Genomic DNA, 20,324 nt, shown 5'->3' with positions numbered 1-20,324 from the left:
ATACTGGCATTGGGCAAATGCTGAAAGCAAAGACCCCCGAGAAGGATGATTCTGTGTTGGGTCTCATAGATACATTTTTGTTTTCATTTCTGAGCCATGTAGTTATTACCTGTACCAAAAAATTGGAATTGAGAAATAAGTACCTATGATAAGAGGCTTAAAGCAGGGCTGGTTTTTACTATCGAAAGTACTAAGTTTGTCAGTAATGATGTACCCTTTCCCACCATTAATCTTCATCCATTTGGGAGTACATACAGGATGACGCACATAACATGTGCTACTGGGTACAAGCAGAGACTGTGAGTTTCAGCTATGGAACCCTGGGATTCTCAGAGCAACTGAAACTCTTTGGGCCGAGTGAGGCCACAGAGCTTAGTCCTGTCCATCTCTTTTCGGTTTACCCAAGTGTCAGCCTTAGGGTATTTACTGAAACATGCCCTCCCCAAAAGCTTGGCTTCTGTCTGCCAGCATACCTTGCTGGGTGATGTGTTCTCTGTTGTCCCTTATCGTGCCCAAAGTTAGTTTGGAACTTCCGGTATGGGCCAGGCATTCCTCTGGGTGTGCTGAAGATACAGTGAGTACAGCAAATGAAAAGTTCCTGTCCTTATTGGAGCTTGCATGCCAGGGACGGGAGAAGACAGGCTACAAAGCCAACAATTGGATAATCAGATAAGAAGGATGATAGTTAAATCTCATGAAGAAAATTAAACAGATCTGTGTGATAGTGGTCAGCAGGTGGGCACGGTGGGGCGACATCTGAGCTGTGACCTAAATGTTGAGAAGCAGCCAGCCACTCGCAGACATAAAGGAGCCTTCTGGAAGAAAGAGCAGGGAGAGGGACCCTGCCAGAAACACTGCCCATGGCCGTCTGGAGACCAGAATGTATTGGTTTGGTAGAAACCTAGGAGCACCACTTTGTGAATCTGTCTTTCTGCCCCTGGTTCTTCCAGCAAATCTTGCCAGAGAGAGGTACTAGAGAGAGGAGAGGGTGCACCGGAGGGTCTGTGGAATGCTCTACGGGGAGTGGGGTGCTTGTGGAAGGCCTGCCCAAGGTAGGAAGTGATGTTTAGGCAGAATAGGAATTTGCAGAGTTGAGAAGGCAGAAAAGGATCAAACTGGCCAAGGAAACAGCATGAGCTGAGAGCAGCTATGTCTGTGGAAAGGACCTCTGAGAGATGTGTAGAGGCAGAGCTGCAGGGACTCCCTAATCTCTGGGCTTCGGGGGGGGGGGGGGGGAACACATTAGCAAGGAGCCAGTGGTGGGAGAGCATGAGGAACTGACTGGGGACAAGGGGAGAATGAGGACGGCTTGCAAATGTTGGGCAAGACTGGAGTGTGCTTACGGTGGGCGTGTATCTCCAGGAGGTGCACAGATCAAAATATGACCCAGATTGCCCTTGCCTTCAGGACGCGCGGGGTCTGCCAAGGTGGACTGGAAGCTCTGACAGTGGCACTGACAGAAAGGCGACCGATTTCCAAGCAGTTCCGCAGGGCCAGGGAAAGCGATGGAGAACAGTGGCCTCTCCCGGGCAGGCAGGGGTAAGGCCTAGAAAGCAGAAGGCACAGTCTGAGGGAAGGGTGTGTGTGGCTGGCTCAGGGACCTGTGACAGGAACAGAGTGGCTGGAGGGAAGGGTGCTTGAAAGGAAGGAGGCTGCATGCCTAGGCGCTGGGGCCAGGCTGGAAGGGCCAAAGGGGGCTAACTCCACATTCTGCAGGCTTTTTACGGGTGGGCGTGGTGACTGGAGGGGCCGAGAGGTTTCCCTAGGAGTGCTTGGAGTGAGGCTTGGTTGGAGCAGGCAGGCACCACAGCCTGGTGGAGAGTGTGCGCTTTGGGGGTGATGAAGAGGACCCCCCCCAAGGTGGCCAGTACCTTTTTTTTTGTTTTGTTTTAAACTTGGACCATCTGGCCACCAGTGAGAGCCTAGCTTATCATCAGTGTAGATTCAGTGGGGAAACAAGTGAAGTGGAGATCACTCCTGGGTCCAGCTTCCTGGTCCCCTTCTTTGGCCTCCCCTGCCCTCCATCAGCACAGGGAGGGGCCTCTCTGGAATCTCTCTTTTGGAGGTTGTGTAGACCTCTGAGGTGATTATGCACCTCCCGGGGCAGCCCCAGGAGCCGCCTCACTCGAGAGCAGAGCCTCCATGCTGGAAGCTGCGGATTTTCTCGCTAGGGTCCTGAAAACCGGGAGGCCAGAATGAGGAATGGATTGTGATTCAAGTCAAACCAGAGGCGGAATTACCGTCGACTGCAGTATCCTGGGTGAACTACACCCTCTATGGAAAATGCGAGTTAACCGTTTATTTCTTGGCAAGTGAGCTTAATGCCATCGTCTCAAGTTTTCTTTTTATATATGCTGCGGAACACAGGCACCTCCGAGTGAGATCACAGCTTGAGAAACTTGGGATGAATCGGTCTAACAGGGCATCTGATTCACCTCTGTGCCATTAACAGCGTATCGTGTAAGGAAACAGTTTTTAGTACAGGTATTGAAATCAACTTCAGAAAAGCCAGAACTAGAAACTGAAGGTGGAGGAGGGGTGCGGCTGGCAGGAAGGAGGGTCCACTGCATTGGCTCTCACTCCCTTTGGAGAGTTTTTAAACCCAAAGAAGAAGAGGAGTAAGAATCGTGGCAACAAAACCTTTACGGTTTTGCACAGAACAAAAATGATGTGAAGCTGCAAGTCAGCAGATCTCGCCCAGGGGCTCTAAAGGACGCCCACTCGCGTTTGCTTTACTGGGCAGCGCCTCATCGCCTCCCCGCTGCGGGTTCCTTTTGTCTCGGGTGCTGCCCCCAGCTCCGGGGCGAGGGCGAGCGAGCTGGCATCCTGCGCCCTCCCCGTCGCGGTGGACCAAGGTTGTTTACTACTTTCTACTCCGAGTAGCACGCCAATCACGAGGGCCCGCCCTCCCCGCCGTCCAATCAGCTCGTTGGGAAAGTCCACCTTTCTGCGGGGCCCAGGCAGCGACTGGCTGGAGCAGCTGTCAGTCAAGCGGGCATCCCGCAAGGATGCAGCAGGAGTATTAGGGACGCGATCACCAGAGCGGAGGAGGAGTAACCTTCCCCATAAACAAGCTGTGGGGCCCCCCCCCAATAAAGCGGGGGGTGGGGGCTTCGAAGCACTACCCAGCCCTGGGGCCCCGCTGGAGCGGAGCGGGCTGAGCGCAGAGTCGGGGAATCCCTCCCCCCCTCCCTCTGCCTCCCGCCCGCCGCCGCTGCAGTTGTAAACACGTTTCCCTCCATGTCTGTTTTCCCTTCTCTCTAACAGTGGCCATTACAGGCTGCTGTTTACCAAAATCTCGTAGGGCAGAAGCTTCTTCCCGGCCCCCGTGCTCCATTGCCATCACCTCCCTGCCCTTATTCTGGCCTTTTTCTTTTCCACCCTCTGGTCCGGAGAGTAAAGGAAGCTGGGTTGTGATCAGTCTTGTTTTCCTTTTATTCTTGCCCATGTGGGACAAGTCATGCTTTGTCAACATGCACCATTTTCTGCGGAGATCCTGCTTCCTTTTTAAATTGCATGCAAGGGCTAGATGGATTTTGGTTAGGAACGCTGCAGCCCAGGCAGGCGCTGCTCTGGAAGGACTGGGTGGTTTTTTTGTTGTTGTTGTTGTTGCTGCTTTTGGACACATGGAATGCTCTTTTAATTCTGCGTTTTCTTCCAAGATGGGTCTTGAATCTTTTACTGACGGGTAGATTTGAGATAGGTACACCCCACCCCTCAAAAAAGGGACAGCATTGTGTTGAACTGTTTTTGTACCTTCTTCTATGATCTGAATCAGGTTTCCCATTTCCAGCTGCACAATGTGGTTGTATTCAGTGTGATAGGGGCGTAGTGGACATGAATTATTTGCGACAGGGCTGCCTGGAAGATGCGGAGCGGAGTTTGCGTGGCCTGGAGCAGCTCCAGTGTCTGAGGCTCCTCTGTTCTGTTACACAGGCTCCAGGCAGGAAGCGCAGGCAAAATGGCAAAATACAGCATGTGGCATTCGGTTCAAAAATGCCCATTCTAGGAGCTGCTGTTCCACATAACATCCAGTCTGATTTAGCTTTTCTTTTTAAAGGAAAGGAAAAGTTATCTATGAAGGTGGCTGGTTTGGGATATTCTCTGATAAGCTTTGTTCAACAAAAAAACGATTTTGAGGTTCTGGTTTGCTGAGTGGAGGTTAGGCCTCCTTCGTGTTCTGAATCACAGCCACAGAGAGAGAAAGCATCGGGTTTTTGATTATAGGAATTGCAGCAACATACTCTCGAGCTGCAGCCATGGGGGAAGAATGGAGTCTGGGGCCCATCTCAGCCTTGCAGCCTGTGTACTTTTTCAGTCTTGGGCATTGGAGGTGCTTCCAGGGAAGGAAAAGGGTTGAAAAGATACATTGCAAGTATAAATGTAAGGAATGGCACGTGGTGGCCAGGATTTGCAAGAGCACCTTCCAGACCTACTTAAGCCCCAGGAAACATGTCCTATTTCAAATTAGCCACCACATCTGATTTGGATTTCTGTCTCCCGCTTGCGCTCTCTCTCTCTCTCTCTCTCTCCCCCTCTCCCTCCCCCCCTCCCCCCTTCCCCCCTTCCTCTCTCTCTCCCCCTCTCCTCTCTCCTTTTCCTCCTCCAGTCATCCATTTGTACTCTTTCCCCTGCTAGGAGTATTTTTCCAAGATGATCAAGTTTATGTATATCCTTGTGTTTTTGTTAGAATGGGTTCAACTGTCACTTCACGATTTGACAGAAAGAGCTTCTGTGAGTCAAGGGGTGAGGGCAGGTGAGGGAGAGGGCCAGAGCTGGGCAGCGTTCGGCCTCAGGGCCATGACGTTCCTGGCAGCATCATCACAGCACCTTGTGAGCTACCAACTTAGCAACTGATTGAAGGCAGAAAGCCGCCGCGGGTGCCGTAGGGATGTCTGCTCTGGCTCCGAGCCCCCATTAGTTCAGCTGGGCAATTTCACATCTGTGAGCCTCAGTGTCCCCCTGCACGAGCTGGGAATAGCGTGTCTGTGCCATCCTGTAAGGACCAAAGGAAATAACTTAAGAAGTACGCCTGCCTCTCTGCTTGGCCCCAGAGGTCCCCAAGGTCCTGGCTCCCCCACCCCCTCCGGTAAATCATCTCCTGGTTCTTTCCTCTGTGGCCCCTCACGTGAGCCTCCTGCTTTTCAGCGTGGCCCAGCAAGCTCATCTTTTGCTGGGTTTTTGCGTCACCTGCTCTTTTCTGGCCAGGTCAGCCTGTTCATTTTTCCATGCCAACAAGCCTCTACGTGCCAGTAAGTCACGTCTGAATAACCAAAGCATGTTTCCCTGCTGGAGAATGCCAGGGCAGGCCGGTCTGGGAGCCAAGTGGCTTTCTCGCGTTCAAATAAGCAGGGGAAGCAGAAGGGCCCTGGTCGTTCAGCTCCTCAGTGACTTGAGACTCGTTTTGAATCACCTGGGGAATCTCCTGAAATCCTGCTTTAATCCCCACCCCAGTGTCAGGTTCCCCCTTTCTTTCCCACATGACTGGGCTTTGAGCCCTCTGTCCTTTAGCCTGGCTTTGCCTCCAGGCCCCCAACCCCGACAAGTGCCTGTCTGCCACCCGCCAAGTGCTCAGTGCTCCTGTGACCACAGCACACGTGGACTTACTTCCCTGGCCTCCCCAGTTCCAAATGGCCCCATCTTCTAGAACCAACTTCACACTGTCCCTCATGAAGCCACCCCCACTGCACATGTTCCTCACCTTCTTTTCTTGTGAGTCATGTTCTCCCCCACTTAATGGGACATGGATGCATTCTTGTGGTGTCCTCATCCATCTCATGTTCACCTTTTACTTTCCAGGTGTCTCCCAGTCCCGGGGAGAGGCACTATTATATAATGGTGCTCTGTGGGCTGTTGAGCCAGACACACTGGCACCTCCAACACATGACTGACCCTCTGAGCCTGTCTTTCCTCATCTGTAGAAGGGGGTGATAATGCCTTTCCCGTGGGGGAGCCATGAGGATTAACTGTGCTTGGCACTGAGTTCGCGCCTAGTAGGCACTTAGGAAGTGTGAGTTCTCATAAGCATTGTTGTTCTTTGTTTTTATCAGCCACAGATGGACATTTCACCAACTTTACAGGACCAGTGAGAGATTAACTGAGAATTATGCACAATCGCTTATTAGCGAATCCCATCAATGTTCATTTATCTTACTTCTGTCAGGACAGGCACCTTTTGTTATACTTACGCTCTTTTGTGTCCCATCCGGCAAACCCTCAGTAAAAACCTCTTTTAAAAAATTGCTCTTTGGGGCGCCTGGGTGGCGCAGTCGGTTAAGCGTCCGACTTCAGCCAGGTCACGATCTCGCGGTCCGTGAGTTCGAGCCCCGCGTCAGGCTCTGGGCTGATGGCTCAGAGCCTGGAGCCTGTTTCCGATTCTGTGTCTCCCTCTCTCTCTCTGCCCCTCCCCCGTTCATGCTCTGTCTCTCTCTGTCCCAAAAATAAATAAACGTTGAAAAAAATATTTAAAAATAAAAATAAAAAATTGCTCTTTGTGTGTGTAAATTTCAGAACTTGCTCCTTTATCAATAGTGATTTTTTATGAAAATGAATGCTTCTAGGTCAGACTTTTAGAACTTCCGTCTTGAGGGAATTGGGGCCAAACAAGAAAATCTGAGCCCCTGAGTTGTGTGACCAACACCTGGGGCCTGATGGATCCCGACTGATTCATAATCAAGTGTGTTTTTAAAATAACAGGGTTATTGGGTAGGAGTTCAGAGCAGTGAGAAAAAAGATAACATTTGACGTACGGCCAGCTCCTTCCAATGCCGTGCAGCTGGTCAGCCTGCAGAAGCAAGCTGGCCCCTGATGCAGGATGGCCACAGAGGCCAAACCATGAAGCTGCCGTATAGGGGGCAGGGTCACTGTGATTCCCCACTGTCACCATGGGTGAGAGATGGGGTGTGCCCAGCTCTGCCCCCCTTCCCGTGACCCCAGTCATGGGTACCCTTGAACGATTAAGACTATTAAGCTTTTTTTCAGCAAACATTTGCAGATGCCTACAGGGCAGGTGATCTGCTAAACTCTGGGGGTGCAAAGATACAGAGCCATTCCCTTCCTTGAAAGAGTGCCCCAGGACCACTGTAGATTTCCCGACCCAAGCAGGAATTGTACAAGCAGGCATTATGACGGGCATGATCCATTTTCGTCACCTGGGGAGGCTTTCCAACTAGATGTCTATACCTTTGTGACCTTGGACAAGTCCCTTAATTTCCCTCAGCCTTGATTCCCTCCTCCTCGCAGCATAGAAGGTATCAGAGTGAGGGGCAGATGAGAACGCATATGTGAACTGCTTCGTGCTATGCCTTTTGCTGTGCCTTTTAGAAGGAGCCATTGCTGAGTATGGAAAATATTGAACCGTAGCACGCATGCTTGCATGAATCAGTCTGCTGAGTTATTTTAAGTTTGCATCTGAAAATAAAGGGTGGATTGCTGTCCAAATATAAAAGAATTGGATCCAGGCTCTAAAAGGATGTTTGCTGTTCTTTAGCAAAATACCATTCTTCTTAAGTTTCATTCAATCATTCCACAAAAATCTGAGCATCTGTTTTGTCCCAGGCACTGTGCTTGTAATGGGTGTACAACAGCAAACAGAACACTTGCTTTCTGCTCAGCTCGGGCTGACACTTGGACAGGGAATGTAGACGTTAAATAAATAGAAGTATGATGATGGCCATATAGGGGGAAGCCTGCTGTGTGTTTTAATATTTAACACCTGCTATGTGCGTTAATATTTAAATGTATCTTGGGAAGGTCTTTCCAACTAAAAATAATGATTTGTCCATTTGCCTGCAAATACCTCCTTTCTCTATAGGCAGTAGGCTGTTCATTTTCTGAGTGAGAGGTTCTGTTATTTGGGAAGAGAGCAGTTTTATAATTGAAAGTAAGCTGGAGATGATTCAGAGGAGAGACTATATGTTGGGTTTTCCTTGGCTTGTGCGTTGAAGTGGCTTAGGGAAAGTGGTTGTGTGCCAGTGGACAAGGGTTTAAACAAGCCACCCCAAATTCAGGTAAACCATGTTGTGTATGTCTTCGAAAATAAATGTAAATACCCAAAGCTCACACCTCTGTTCTTCATCTAGACCAGAGCTGTCCTGTAGAATTTTGTGTGATGATTCAGATGTTTTAGATCTTACCTGTCTGGTAAGGTCGCTGCTTAGCCACGTGTGGCAATAGAGCACCCCAAATGTGGCTAGTGGGACCGAGAGATGAATTTCAGATTTCATTTAATTTTTAATTAGTTTAAATATTTGAATAGCCGCTTGTGGCTTGTGGCCACTAGATGCTACAGCCAGACAGAAGATTAACTGATGAAACTCTTTCCTCCTGAAGTATGTATTTATTTTGATTAAGGGTAACTAAGACCTGTACATTTCATTTTTCCCGTCATATTTACAGCAAATAAAGGGGGCATGCACATTTTTAAAAATGCAACACAATCAGTTAGACCAGCTGCCTAATTGCACACATTTTCTGGGCTGTGAGCCTTAATGACCTAAATACTCCTAATAACCTAGGAACTATAAAACAAGCAAGTCATATTCTATAACTGAATACCAGTGGGTTTCTTGGCTGAGAGAAAGCAGTCAAGGTCTTTGGGGTTCTATCAAGTGGCTGTTGATGCATGGACATTCAAAAGCTTTTGTGAAAATAAGGTAGATTTTAGAAATTTTGAAACCAAATTGAAACTCTCATTCAGGTTTAAAATTTTATTGGAGTTTATTTTCATTTCTTCTTTTGGTTCATCTGTGGGGTTTTTGTTCCCCCTGCTTTGTTGTTTTCATCAGGTTGGGAGAATAAAGCCTGGCTGGTCAGTTTCAATTTTATTTAAATTCATTTTGTCTTCATTCCTTCTAATCTAGCACAGTCCTGTGTTATATTGAGACCAGAGTGCTTCGGGGAAATGTTGAAATATAAAAACATTTTCATGAAAACATTTCCACTTACATTTAATTTTTCTTCTCAATAGAAAAATATTTCCAACTTAATCCTTCCTCTCCCCTCTTGAAATGAATTGCATGCTTTAGAAATAACATCAATCCACCCAAGTACGCAAGGACAATCTCAGCCATTGAATGGAGATATAAAGGCTCAGAGCATGGTGGGGTTCAGAGGCAGGGACTGCCTTTCAGGATGCTGATAAACATGGGCGAGGCCCTCAGAGGGCCCTCGGTTCCCCACACACCAGCGCAGCAAACCAGTGCAGCACTTAGGTCTGGGCCTGCCGTGAAGAAATCTCTCACTCCATCTTAACCCATCAGCATCGTAGAGCTTATTTTGAGTAACTCGTGAGTGTCTGCCAAAGCAGTCGATGTTGAAACTTCCTCTTTCCAAACCCCATCTGACATCTGGGACCAGCTATGCTAGAAGGTGTTTGAACACGCCATGGAGTGGCTCACCCGTTTCTTAAGGAAAAAATGGCAAGCAAGCCCCTCTCAAGGGCAGACTCCTGCCTTCCCTCTGCCCTTTTATTTTGTTGTTGTTCCTTGGTAACTTCAAGCCTACTAGGAAGCCCAGCCTTAGGGGAAGGTGAGCCTCTCTTCCAAGGAAAAAGCAGCCGCTCATGTCCAACCTAGAAGCACCTCCAGTGTGAGCTACCCTGTGCTATCATTCCAGTCTGCAAAGTGCAGGGATATGGAGGCTCTGTGAAAATTTAGTGCATTCACCTGCATTGTAACGAGCGATGTACTGAGAGCTTACTCTACAACTGCTCAGGCACATTTCATTTAGTTTTTACAATAGCCAGTGGGGTGGATTCTCCTGACATTGTTTTACTGTTAAGCAAGTAGAGGCCTGGAAAAAATCAGTTGTCTATTAGAAGAGACTGTATTTGAACCAAGATATGCCCAATTTTAAAGTGTATGCTTTCCTGGGGCGCCTGGGTGGCTCAGTCGGTTGAGCATCCGACTTTGGCTCAGGTCATGATCTCACAGTCTGTGGGTTCGAGCCCTGTGTTGGGCTCTGTGCTGACAGCTCAGAGCCTGGAGCCTGCTTTGGATTCTGTGTCCCCCTTTCTCTCTGCCCCTCCCCTGCTCATGCTCTGTCTCTCTCTGTCTCAAAAATAAATAAACACATTTAAAAAAATGTTTAAATATATGCTTTCCTTTGCTGTACTCCGCCTGTAGGCTTTGCACCCAGAACAGCAAATTTTTGGTTACATGTTTTCTCCCAAGAAAGAGCTCATGAAAACAAAAATTTCCAGTTTTTAAGGTTTGCCCTCAAGAGGGGAAAGAAATTTGTGGGTTCCTAAAACAATAAGAAAATGAAAAGTCATTTTATTGTGTCTGGGTTTTCTGATGAAGTTGTGGCTTTTGTAATCAGGTAGATTCCAAACAATATCAAGATCTCTAAGGTTTTTCCTTAAATGAATATACACATCCCATTCTTACATGCGTTGATTAACCATAAAGTGATTCAGCTATAGGATGTTATAGCCTAAATATAAGAATGTATGAGTGTCAGAATTAATTTCCTCAACAAGGAGAAAGAGTCGGCAAATTCAGGAAGTGTAGTTCTGCGGTCCTTTCGTATTATTACATTTTTGTGCAGGCAAAGTCGCATGCCTTGGTCATGGGTACTGATTCTTCAGGTGTTGACTACTCCCTGATTCCTAACTGTTTGATCAAAGCCTCGGGCCAATTTCGTTTGCTCAGATCCAAAACCAGGTTAAAACTTCTTTCAGACCCAGTTCCTAGCACTGACCACAGAAGTCCAAACACTGGTACAGGCTCTTCAGGTAGACCTGTGGGTCCTGAGCAAGTGAGACTGTGAACTCCATTGACAGCAGGAACCTTGCCTCTCAGAACCGTTTCTCCAATGTGCTGAATCAATAGTCTGTCCAATGAAAGCATGAAGAGACAAGGAAGTACCATCAAAGCCATAGGGATAGCCGAGACTACCACACCAGCTTTCGAACGCTGTCATGCAGGAAATCTTTGCAACATAAATTATGTACTTCTTTCCTTCTTAGTTTAGTGAATATAATTTAATCATTTCTGGCCAACTTGGGGACATCAGTGAACATATATTGTTGTATTATGCATAATATGGTGATAGCCTTAAGGCGTAGTGGGAGGCAGTTTGCCCTATACTGAAGATTTCTTGTGTTTATTGTGTTCTTATGGTTTGGCTTTATCATTTTTATGTCCCCATTTCTGTTTAACAGACTTACTGCAGTACGACAGGGAAGCTCCGTCAGCCTCTCTGTAGGTCGTTATTTGCTGCTTCCTCTTTGCTGTGGGTACTCTGAAAACAGATTTCTAAGCTTGCTAGGATTATATGTAAGACGGGGCGCCTGGGTGGCTCAATCGGTTGACCACCTGATTCTTGATTTTGGCTCAGGTCGTGATCCCAGGGTCCTGGGATTGAGCCCCACATCGGGCTCCGTGCTGAGCATGGAGCCTGCTTAAGATTCTCTCTCTCTCCCTCTGCCCCTCTCCCTGCTCGCTCTCTCTAAAAATAAAACAAATCCTAAAAAGAGAGAGAGAGACAGAGAGAGAGAGAATTATGTGTAACAGTAAGTAGGCTGTAAGATCTAGCTTCTTTCTGGTCCTTGGCTGTGGACCCCCACAAACATGTTTTTGCTGGATAGTTGCGTTCCGGAAGGGTGTGGTATCCATCTGTGAGAAGTGTTTTCCCTTCACATGATCATGTTTTTTTTTTTTTTTTTTTCTTTTCTCTCTCTGCATCCACGTCTCTGTTTCTCTAGTAATATGACAGTTGCTGGAATAATTAAAATTAATGGAACACGTTTATCCACATGGGAGCGATTGTAGTGGTCAAAAAACATTTTCAAAAGGCATGCAATCCCCCCTTCTGTATCCTGGACCAGCCCTCAGCACCTAGTTTCATGACATAGTATTTTACAAGGGTCCCCTTGTATTTCACTTTCAGATAGCTATGCCTGAAGGGGCCTTTCCGCTCCCGCCTGGTATTGGTTCTCCCTCCCCTGATGTCATCTCCCACTCCTGGTCTTCGTCCTAGGCCCACGCCAACCCTGCCAGGCAAGACTCCTCCATGCGTTCCACTTCCAGTGCTCCTGCACCTCTCCGTTGTCCATTAAGGGTCTCTCCAGCAGGTCCTCCTTCTAGGGGTTACCACCTTACCAGCCTCCATTCCACTGGACACCTCTCATTGCTGAAGGCTTTGTAAGCGAACTTGATTTCCCTTTGGGAGGCAATGAGGTATAACAGAGCCGAGATCTTAGAGCAAAGCCAACTGCCACCCGAGGGCCCCTCTATTGGATAAGTCAGGCTGCTCTTGGAGCCTAGATCTCCTGTCCATAGAAAGGAGTTTGTACGGATCCAGTCAGCACATTCTTGGTGTGAAAGCAAGGGCTTAATCCAGTGGCACCTCACTCCCTTGCCTTTCAGGATTATTGCTTCTGTGTGGACAGGTAGCCGCAAGGGTTGACAGCAAATTTCTCATCTCCTATCGCACACCCTGTGATGCTGGGAACACCAGAGCAAAAATGGTTGCTGTCGCGCATTCATTTCTGGCCTCAATTTTCTATTATTCCCCGATGAGGATCCTTTCGTTGGAGACCAGTATCTGGAAGAGAAAAAAAAAAAAAAAAAAGTAGATCAAGCTTTTCAGATGAGATTTTAGTGCAGCCCCGACAGACTCTTTTTATTGCCTTCGCTACCACATAGTGGTGGATCAGGAAACTGTAGGGCTTGCAGGGCTGGGAAATTGCTGCCAATGGAGTGAAGATTCTGCTGCTGAAGGAATCTGATCTCTTTTCTGCATAACACAAAGAAAGCAGAAGCCCATATCATCTATAGCAGATGACAGAGTATATGTCCAGTTCGGAAAAAAATACATTTCTCAGTACCTTTAAAGCAAAAAGACCGAGTTGTGAGAAGGATCTAGAAGAAGTCGTATGCAGTTTACTGGTGTCCATTTTGTTGCTGCTTTTTGCATTCCTCAACCATCTTACTTCCTACTCCCACCCCACTGGAGGATACTCCAAAGATAAATGAACTGTTAGGCAATATGTGAGAAAGGCTACGGTCCTCAACATGTACGCCCCCGTTCTCTACCGGCCTCTTTAGCTGGTAGCAACAATACTGCTCTCGGAATCATCTATAAAAAGTAGGCATTTGCCTCATCTCCAAATTAGGGGTTTATCTTATTTGCAAAACACTTTCGGGGCCTTTGTCTGGGATGGCAGGGTTTTAGCAACTCTGGTCCAAGTGGGAAGCACACGAAGTTAAGTCTCATTCAAAGCGAGATTTTGGAGTTCCCAATGGTTGATTGGCATGTATCCTTAAGGCTCAAGAGTTTTTCTGTCCATTCAGTTGATTGACTATGCTGTAGTTGTTTTCTTTTCCTTGATGAACTTTTTAGGAACACTTACTTTTGAACGTGTAAATTTGAAATAATTTCAGACTTACTAAAAAAAAAATAGTTACAGAAAGTACAAGTTTCTGAACACCCTTCACCCAACTTCCCCAAACGTCAGCACCTTACATAACCAATTGAGGCTTATCAAAACCATCATATCACCATAACGCGGTACTACGAAGCTCCAGACTGGATTCAGATCCCACCAGTTTTCCCCTGTCTGGTCCTCTATCCAGTAGAGGATCCCGCCTCACATTTGTGGTCGTGTCTGTTCTGTTTCCTCAAACCCAGGTTGTTTTCTTCAGTCTTCCTTGGTAGCTTGCCACCTCCACACTTTGGAAGAGCACAGACCAGTTATTTTGTAGAATGTCCTTCTCTGGGTGTTTGCTTGTATGAAAGTCAGGTGACAGCAAGAACATACAGTGTTAGCAAGATGACCACAGAAGTGCCACTGTGCCCTTCCCAGTGCATCCTGTCTGGAGACACATCATGCCCATAGGTTTCATTTCTGATGATGTTAATTTTGATCACTTGGTTAAGATGGTCTCTGCCAGTGCACCCGTTGTTAATCTTGACCTTTGTAATCAGGAAGCATCCTTCAGAGGTAGATACTTGAGACTAGCCTCTTCATACCGTTCCTCATTATTCTTTCACTTCCCAGTTTTAACACCCATTACTGTGGTGTTTGCCAAATGGTGGATTCTTCTATTTCTGTTTTCTACACTTAGTAATTGGAATTCTACTCTGAGGACTCTATGTATTTTTAAAATGAGGGACATAAAACTTTTTAAATAGCAGTGGCAGCTCCACTTTTTCTGGGAGGACAATTATGAATGACATGCAGCAGAAAAATATGCAGAAGCCTTAGAAGTCTCAAATAGGAATGTTATTTGAGATGTCGTTGCCATCATTTTCCTTCAGAGGAGGTGAAGTAGAGGGGAGGAGATCTCAGGCGCCCTCCAAAAAAGTCCTCTTAGTATCTTGGTCCTGGCTGCAAGTGTCTCTTGCTTTTGAGGACTGAGAGGACACAGTTGCAAGACTGTCTCTGGAGCACAGCCCTGAATGTTTTGGATGGGTTAGGAAGGCTTACGCCACCATAAGAACTTTAATTAATACTATGAAATGTTATCTCTGAGCATTTTAGGCTATAATTGAAAGGAGTGCTCAAGATACGGTTTCCTTCTTTTAGAATATACACTATTACTCACATGGCAAACAATTTAGAGGAGCCCCTCCCTCCATTTAATTAAATTTCAGCAGCCCCAAATCCAATGCCTGTGAAGAAATCATTATTTTGAATTCTTTATCCTGAAAAGATTAAAATTACTCTTTACTCTTAGAGGTTTTTTTTTTTTTTTAATTGGGCTATTCTGTTCTTTGATTGTGATCCTTCCAATGTGATTTTTAAAAATATTTTTACTTCTACCTTAAAAGGATGAAACAGTATTTATATGCAACTACAATATTTTATCAAAAGCTTGTGCATCTAATTGAAAGGACTGTGAATGGCTACATTTTTAAATATCCTGCAGTCCATCCCAGTTTGTAATTTTATCATCACACTCTGGCAAGATCACACTCGGTACATTAAATTCCTGTGGCCCTCATTTTTCCCTCACTGATGTTTGTAACTCCTTGCGGATTAAATTTTAGGAGCTTGAAATAGAACCGTTCCATTAGGAAAAGAAAAAAAACCTCACACACCCCAAACCGTCGGTAGCTGCTCATTAGGTACGGTCAGGGGACTCACATTTGCCGGACCAAGCAGGAATTTTGATGGTAGAATTGACGGTTCTGAATTAGGTTGGATGAAAAATACGTACGGCTTTTAAAGGTGTGGCCGCACAGAATTCATGCAACCGAGTACTGAGGTTCTTTTCGTGTTTGCAGTGCCTTGGTGAATGTCCTAAAGTTGGCGGCTGAGCGGAGGGGGACAGGGAACATTTACTTGAGTGTTATTTCTAGACCGCAAGCCCAGCGCTGCAAAAAGTTCCAGCGCATCCGTTAAAGTTAGTGCACGTGCTCGGGCGGACCGGATCCCGGAGCGCCGCCGCCACCGCAGCGCCGCAGACCCCTCGTGGCCGCCCCGCTTCTGCCCTGGCTGGCGGGAGGCGGGGCTCAGCAGGCGCGTGCCCGCGCGGGAGGACTGGCTGGCCACGTGACCACGCTCTGGCCACGCCCGCCGCCGCCTCACGTGGTCTCCGGACACCATGTGCGAGAGTGGATGGAACTGGGAGCGGCCGGGTGTGGCATTCGGGTTTGGGAAGACAGAAGCGTCCTGATTTCCCGCCCCCTCCCCCCCCCCCAATTCCTTAATCCCGATAGCGGAAAATGCAGAAAGTATTTCTCATGTATTTCCGATCATGTCATCTAATCCCTTTGGTGGCTCAAGTTTCTTTATGGGAACGTGGTTTCCGTCTCGAGGGGTCGATCCCACGGTGCCAGAGCCACGCTGCCTCCCTCGGGACGGGGGCGGTCTGGGTTTCCCGAAGGTCGATCATCCATTTTATGGCAAAGAAGTAAACCGTTCTAAATCGTTTCACTACAAACCCTGGTTTCTCCTTAGCGATAATTGAATTTTGATGGAAAACCGGCTGTCCAAAAGTTATGGGAAGAGGGTGGTCCACCCTCCGACTTCCGCGGCATTGTTGCCTATTTGCCGCGGGAGGAGGCTCGCGGAGTAAATAACTTGGATGGGTCCCCTCCACGTTCGTCGCTCATGTGGTTGTGAGCAGTGCACAACGTAAAAGGAAAATAAAAGATGGAAGTAGGTTTGCGAAAGAGAAAAATTAATATGGAAGGAGGGTGTGCGTTCTCAAATTGAACCAGGGTCTCATTGTTACGAGCTAACGTCCAGTTACGTGCTCCAGTCCGATCCCGAACCGCAGCAGAACCGCCTGGGGAGCTCGTGCAGTCCGCGGGGAGGTGTTGGTGCCACCGTCCCCCGCCGCCACCACACGGACGCACGTGCCCTGTTAATTTCCTGGCACCCGTTGCGTACGGAGCCTCGTGTAAATCTTCGGCACACTCATTTCTGCCCATTTCGTGTGGGAAGTTAAGGTTCTTTTCGGTTTACTTTCTGTTCACCCTCATTAAAATGCGGCAAACCGAAAGGAGTTTATTAATGGAGATCCCAGTGTATAGAGAGATTTTATTGAAAAGAAGGGCTCGAATGATAAAACCTCATGTTAAAAATCAGAAACAGACTCTTGTTATTGTTAATAACTTTGAAAACGGAAATCCAACTTTTGATAAATTATTTCAGAGGAGTAGTTCTAGGGACCAGACATTTGGTAGGTAACTCTGTGTCTGGTCATCAATTATAGTGATTTCCTTGCATCAGCTCCAGAAAATCAGAATATTCATGAGCTTTCTGCTCTGACTCAGACCTTCAGGAGCCATGAAATTTTCCTGTTGGGATGAGAGGAAGTGCTGTCGGTGGTTTTGGCAGCTGAACGAAACCAGAACTAGATAAGCAGGGTAGAGGGGCGATGTCCATTTGTCTGCTCTTATCATCCTGCTTTTAATTTGTGAAAGTTAAAGTTTAAAAAAATTATATTAAACGTGCGATCCTTTTTAGAATTCACGGAGTACGTTGAGGAAGTGGTTTTGTTTTTGTGAGTTTGTTTAAACAAATGACTGAGGTTTTTGTTTTTCGCTGTGTCTGGCCAGGCAGCAATGCTACACTTTTTTAAATTCATGAAATACTGACCAGCGAGTCTGTTCTTTAGCACTCTTCTGCTTTTGTGATGGGAAGACAAGGAGGCAGACACCAATGGCGCCTCTTACAATGGAGGTTTGTTTGTTTATTTTTTAATTTAATGGAGGGATTGTAGATGGCTTAAAATTTCCTTGTGCCAGGACAGAGAAGGGGGGGGGGGAGGTGGGTGGGAGAATAATTAGCCCATTTTAAGCAACTTTAGCAATAGCCGATCCATAGGCATTAACTTTCGACAGCGACAGAAGCCTCTTTCTAGACCTCATCCTGTGATGTTTTAAACAAATTTAATTTTGTTTGATTAAAATCTTTCTTAAAGGCCGAAATTCGCTGAGGTTATTTTTTCAAATTTTTTGGTTATATACTAATAAAGATGGCAAGTTATAATCTTCTGTTGAAATATGCGGGAAGCCTATCCTTCACCCCCTCCTTCCCTGAAATGCCAGGGCTCCCTTGCCTGTTCTGAGAGGTCCTTCTCTGGCACTCCTGCCTCGTACACACCCTTCCATCCCGTGGTCCACTCAGCCGGAAGTATTCTTGTCTTCCTGATGTGTATCTTTTAGGACAGGAATCTTTACCTTGAATTCTTATCTACATGTACAACTGGGGTGTCTTCCAGACAGGTGCACTCAGGTTTTAAATGAACAAATATTTAATCCAGAAGAATTTATGAAAAAAAAAAGGGGGGGGGCTGTTTGTATTTTTTTTTTTAAGCCATTGTTGTTAAACACCGTGTTTGGAGTGGTACGAATTCTGTGCTCTACCAATTTGTATGAATTATGCCATTTAAAGTAGAAATAATTAAGAAATCTTTCAGTGCTAGGTTAAACACAGGAGTGAAGTTTCCACTTTTTTATGTAGTCAAATTCATTGCCTTTTGGTCCTTTGGGATGGTGCTGAATGACCCTGACAGAACTATAAGGCACAGAAATGAGCCTCATGCAAGTCTGAGAGCTGAGCTCCTGGCATTCAGTACTTCTGTTTATCATCATCTGTCTCCCTGTTAAGTCACAGCCTCTTGTGGTCCTCAGTCTCCTCATCAATGAAATATCGCTGATACCTTTCTATGACTTATGAAAGTAGGTTATGAGAACTACAGTAGAGAACTCTGTGTCATGTGCACGTGCACGGTACCTTACTGGTTAGAAGCACGGACCCTCGAGTCCTGTCGCTTCAGTTGGAATTTCTGCCTCTGCCTCCCGAAGCTCCTTGACTCCGGGCAAACCACTCTCTCTCTCTGTACTTGAGACTATGGTTCAGAGGACGGGAAAATAGGCCCTCCCTCTCAGAGTTGTGGACGTTAAGTCAGCGCATGCCAAGCACATGTAGCAGTGAGTGCCCCCATGTATGGTAGGTGACTTACTATTACGGATAACAAATGCTCATTTTTTTTCTTCTCATCTAGTACTTTGAGCTTTTACTTCTATTAGGGCCAAGAGACAGAGACAGAGAGAGAGAATTGTTACCATTAAAAAAGTTGTAGTCTGCCAGGGTGTCTGGGTGTCTCAGTTGATTAAGTGTCCAACTTTGGCTCAGGTCATGATCTTGCAGTTTGTGGGTTCGAGCCCTGCATTGGGCTCTATGCTGATAGCTCAGACCCTGGATCCTGCTTCAGATTCCATGTCTCTCTCTCTCTCCCCCCCTCTTCTGCTCACCTCTGTCTCTCTCTCTCTCTCTCAAAAATAAACATTAAAAAAAAAATTTTTTTTTAAGTTTTAGTTTGCCTAAAAGCAGATATGACCTAAAAGAAGGCTGGGGTTTGGTGTTGGATCAGATGATTCTTTGGTTATTCTCGGGGAAAACCAGCCAAGCCATGAGGCCAGAGGACTATCTTTCATTTTATTCCTCATCTCCCAAAAGTGGCTTCTCTGATTTTTCTCATTTTTCCTCCTTTTTAGGAGAGTCAAGGAGAGTAGTTTTTCATATTACTTTTGTCATCATTGTTATTTATTTGATAACAATTCACCATCGGAACATAAAACGTACTTACTTATCCTACAGGAAACTCCCTTCTGTTACGTATTTGCTTTCAATTTATGCTTTGTCTAATGCCAAAGAGAATTTGAGGCAGATTCTAATTAAAAGCCAAAAAAACAAAACAAAACAAAAAACCCAGATGACACGGGACCTGAATAGCCACATCAGCAAGATAAGCACACCATACTAGAAGGACTATCGGTCTTCTTGGAATCTGGTTCCTCTGGGATTCTAGGCACAAAGAATTTCCTCAAGGCAAAGAGGAAATACAGTAAAATCTGCATATGTAGGTATACATACAAAGTCCCCATATACATCTTCTGTAAATTTCAAGGGCTTTGCTTTCAGAAAGTTTGCCTAAGTAGTAGTCCAGGGTTAAAGTACCACCTGACTCCACGTATGTATATCATGTCTCATGGAACCAATATACACTGCACAATATACACTGCGCCACCGTGGACCAGGCTCTGGACATGGCCCTGGGAACACAGTGATGAAAAAACATAGGATTCCTATCCCAGTGCACTGTGCACCAGTGGAGAAAGGAGCATTAAACATAGTTAAGTGTTTTTTTTTTTTAATTGTAGTACTGCACATACAAAATTTATCATCGTAACCATGTTTAAATATATGCTTCAGCGGCAGTAAGTAAGTACGTTCCCAATGTTGTGCAACCATCATCACCAGGCATCTCCAGAACTGTTGTCTTGCACAACTGAAACTTTGTACCCATGAAACAATAACTCTTCCTCCTTCTTCCCTCCAGCAAAAAAAAAAAAAAAATAAAATAAATAATAATAATAATAATAACCATTAAAAATAAGTTTTTGATTGTGAATGTGGTCAGTGCTTTGAGAGACATGAAGCGGATGCTGTGTCTTAAAATGATAGGGCAGCAGGAAGGGCTCTTACCCAGAGAGGGTGATGGGGAGAAGAAGTCTTTGGGGGTGAAGACAATCACCCAACACTAAATGCTGCAGAGGCAGGTTGGGAGTGGGAAGAAGCGTAAGCCAGGCAGAAGGAACAGCATGCATCATGGGTCAGAGTCATGACAGGGTCTGCCTTCTTCAAGAAAGAAAAAGGAGCCAGGGTGGTTGGAGCAGGGGCCAGGCGGGTAAGAGGTTTTAGTTTTACTATGTGTATGGGTATTTGTGTATCCTTGCTGCGATTCAGTAAAATCTTCACTGTGCCCTGAAATACAGCACGGCCCGCCTGCAGCTTTTCAGTAACCTGGAGCACAAACTCATAGCCGCTTCTCAGAACTCCAGACTGTGCCTGCACCAGG

At 46.3% G+C, this 20,324-nt stretch overlaps 1 protein-coding gene and 1 long non-coding RNA gene across 3 annotated transcripts in view; one reads left to right on the top strand and one right to left on the bottom strand.

Annotated features, from left to right (window-relative positions):
• The window catches only part of IGF1R (insulin like growth factor 1 receptor), a 309,794-nt gene that overhangs the window by 196,960 nt on the left and 92,510 nt on the right, over positions 1-20,324 (top strand). The gene's annotated exons all lie outside the window — the stretch shown is intronic.
• LOC121042476 (uncharacterized) lies at positions 11,631-16,691 on the bottom strand. Its single transcript, XR_005796246.1, has 2 exons — positions 15,168-16,691; positions 11,631-12,549 (listed from the first exon to the last, which is right to left on the bottom strand). It is a non-coding gene; the product is annotated as an uncharacterized LOC121042476 (long non-coding RNA).

Source organism: Herpailurus yagouaroundi, unplaced genomic scaffold (assembly GCF_014898765.1).
Source record: "Herpailurus yagouaroundi ecotype Mexico unplaced genomic scaffold, PumYag 185, whole genome shotgun sequence".
NCBI lineage: Eukaryota > Metazoa > Chordata > Mammalia > Carnivora > Felidae > Herpailurus > Herpailurus yagouaroundi.
Note: the sequence above shows the minus strand (reverse complement) of the source record. Positions and strands in the feature narration are given on the sequence as shown.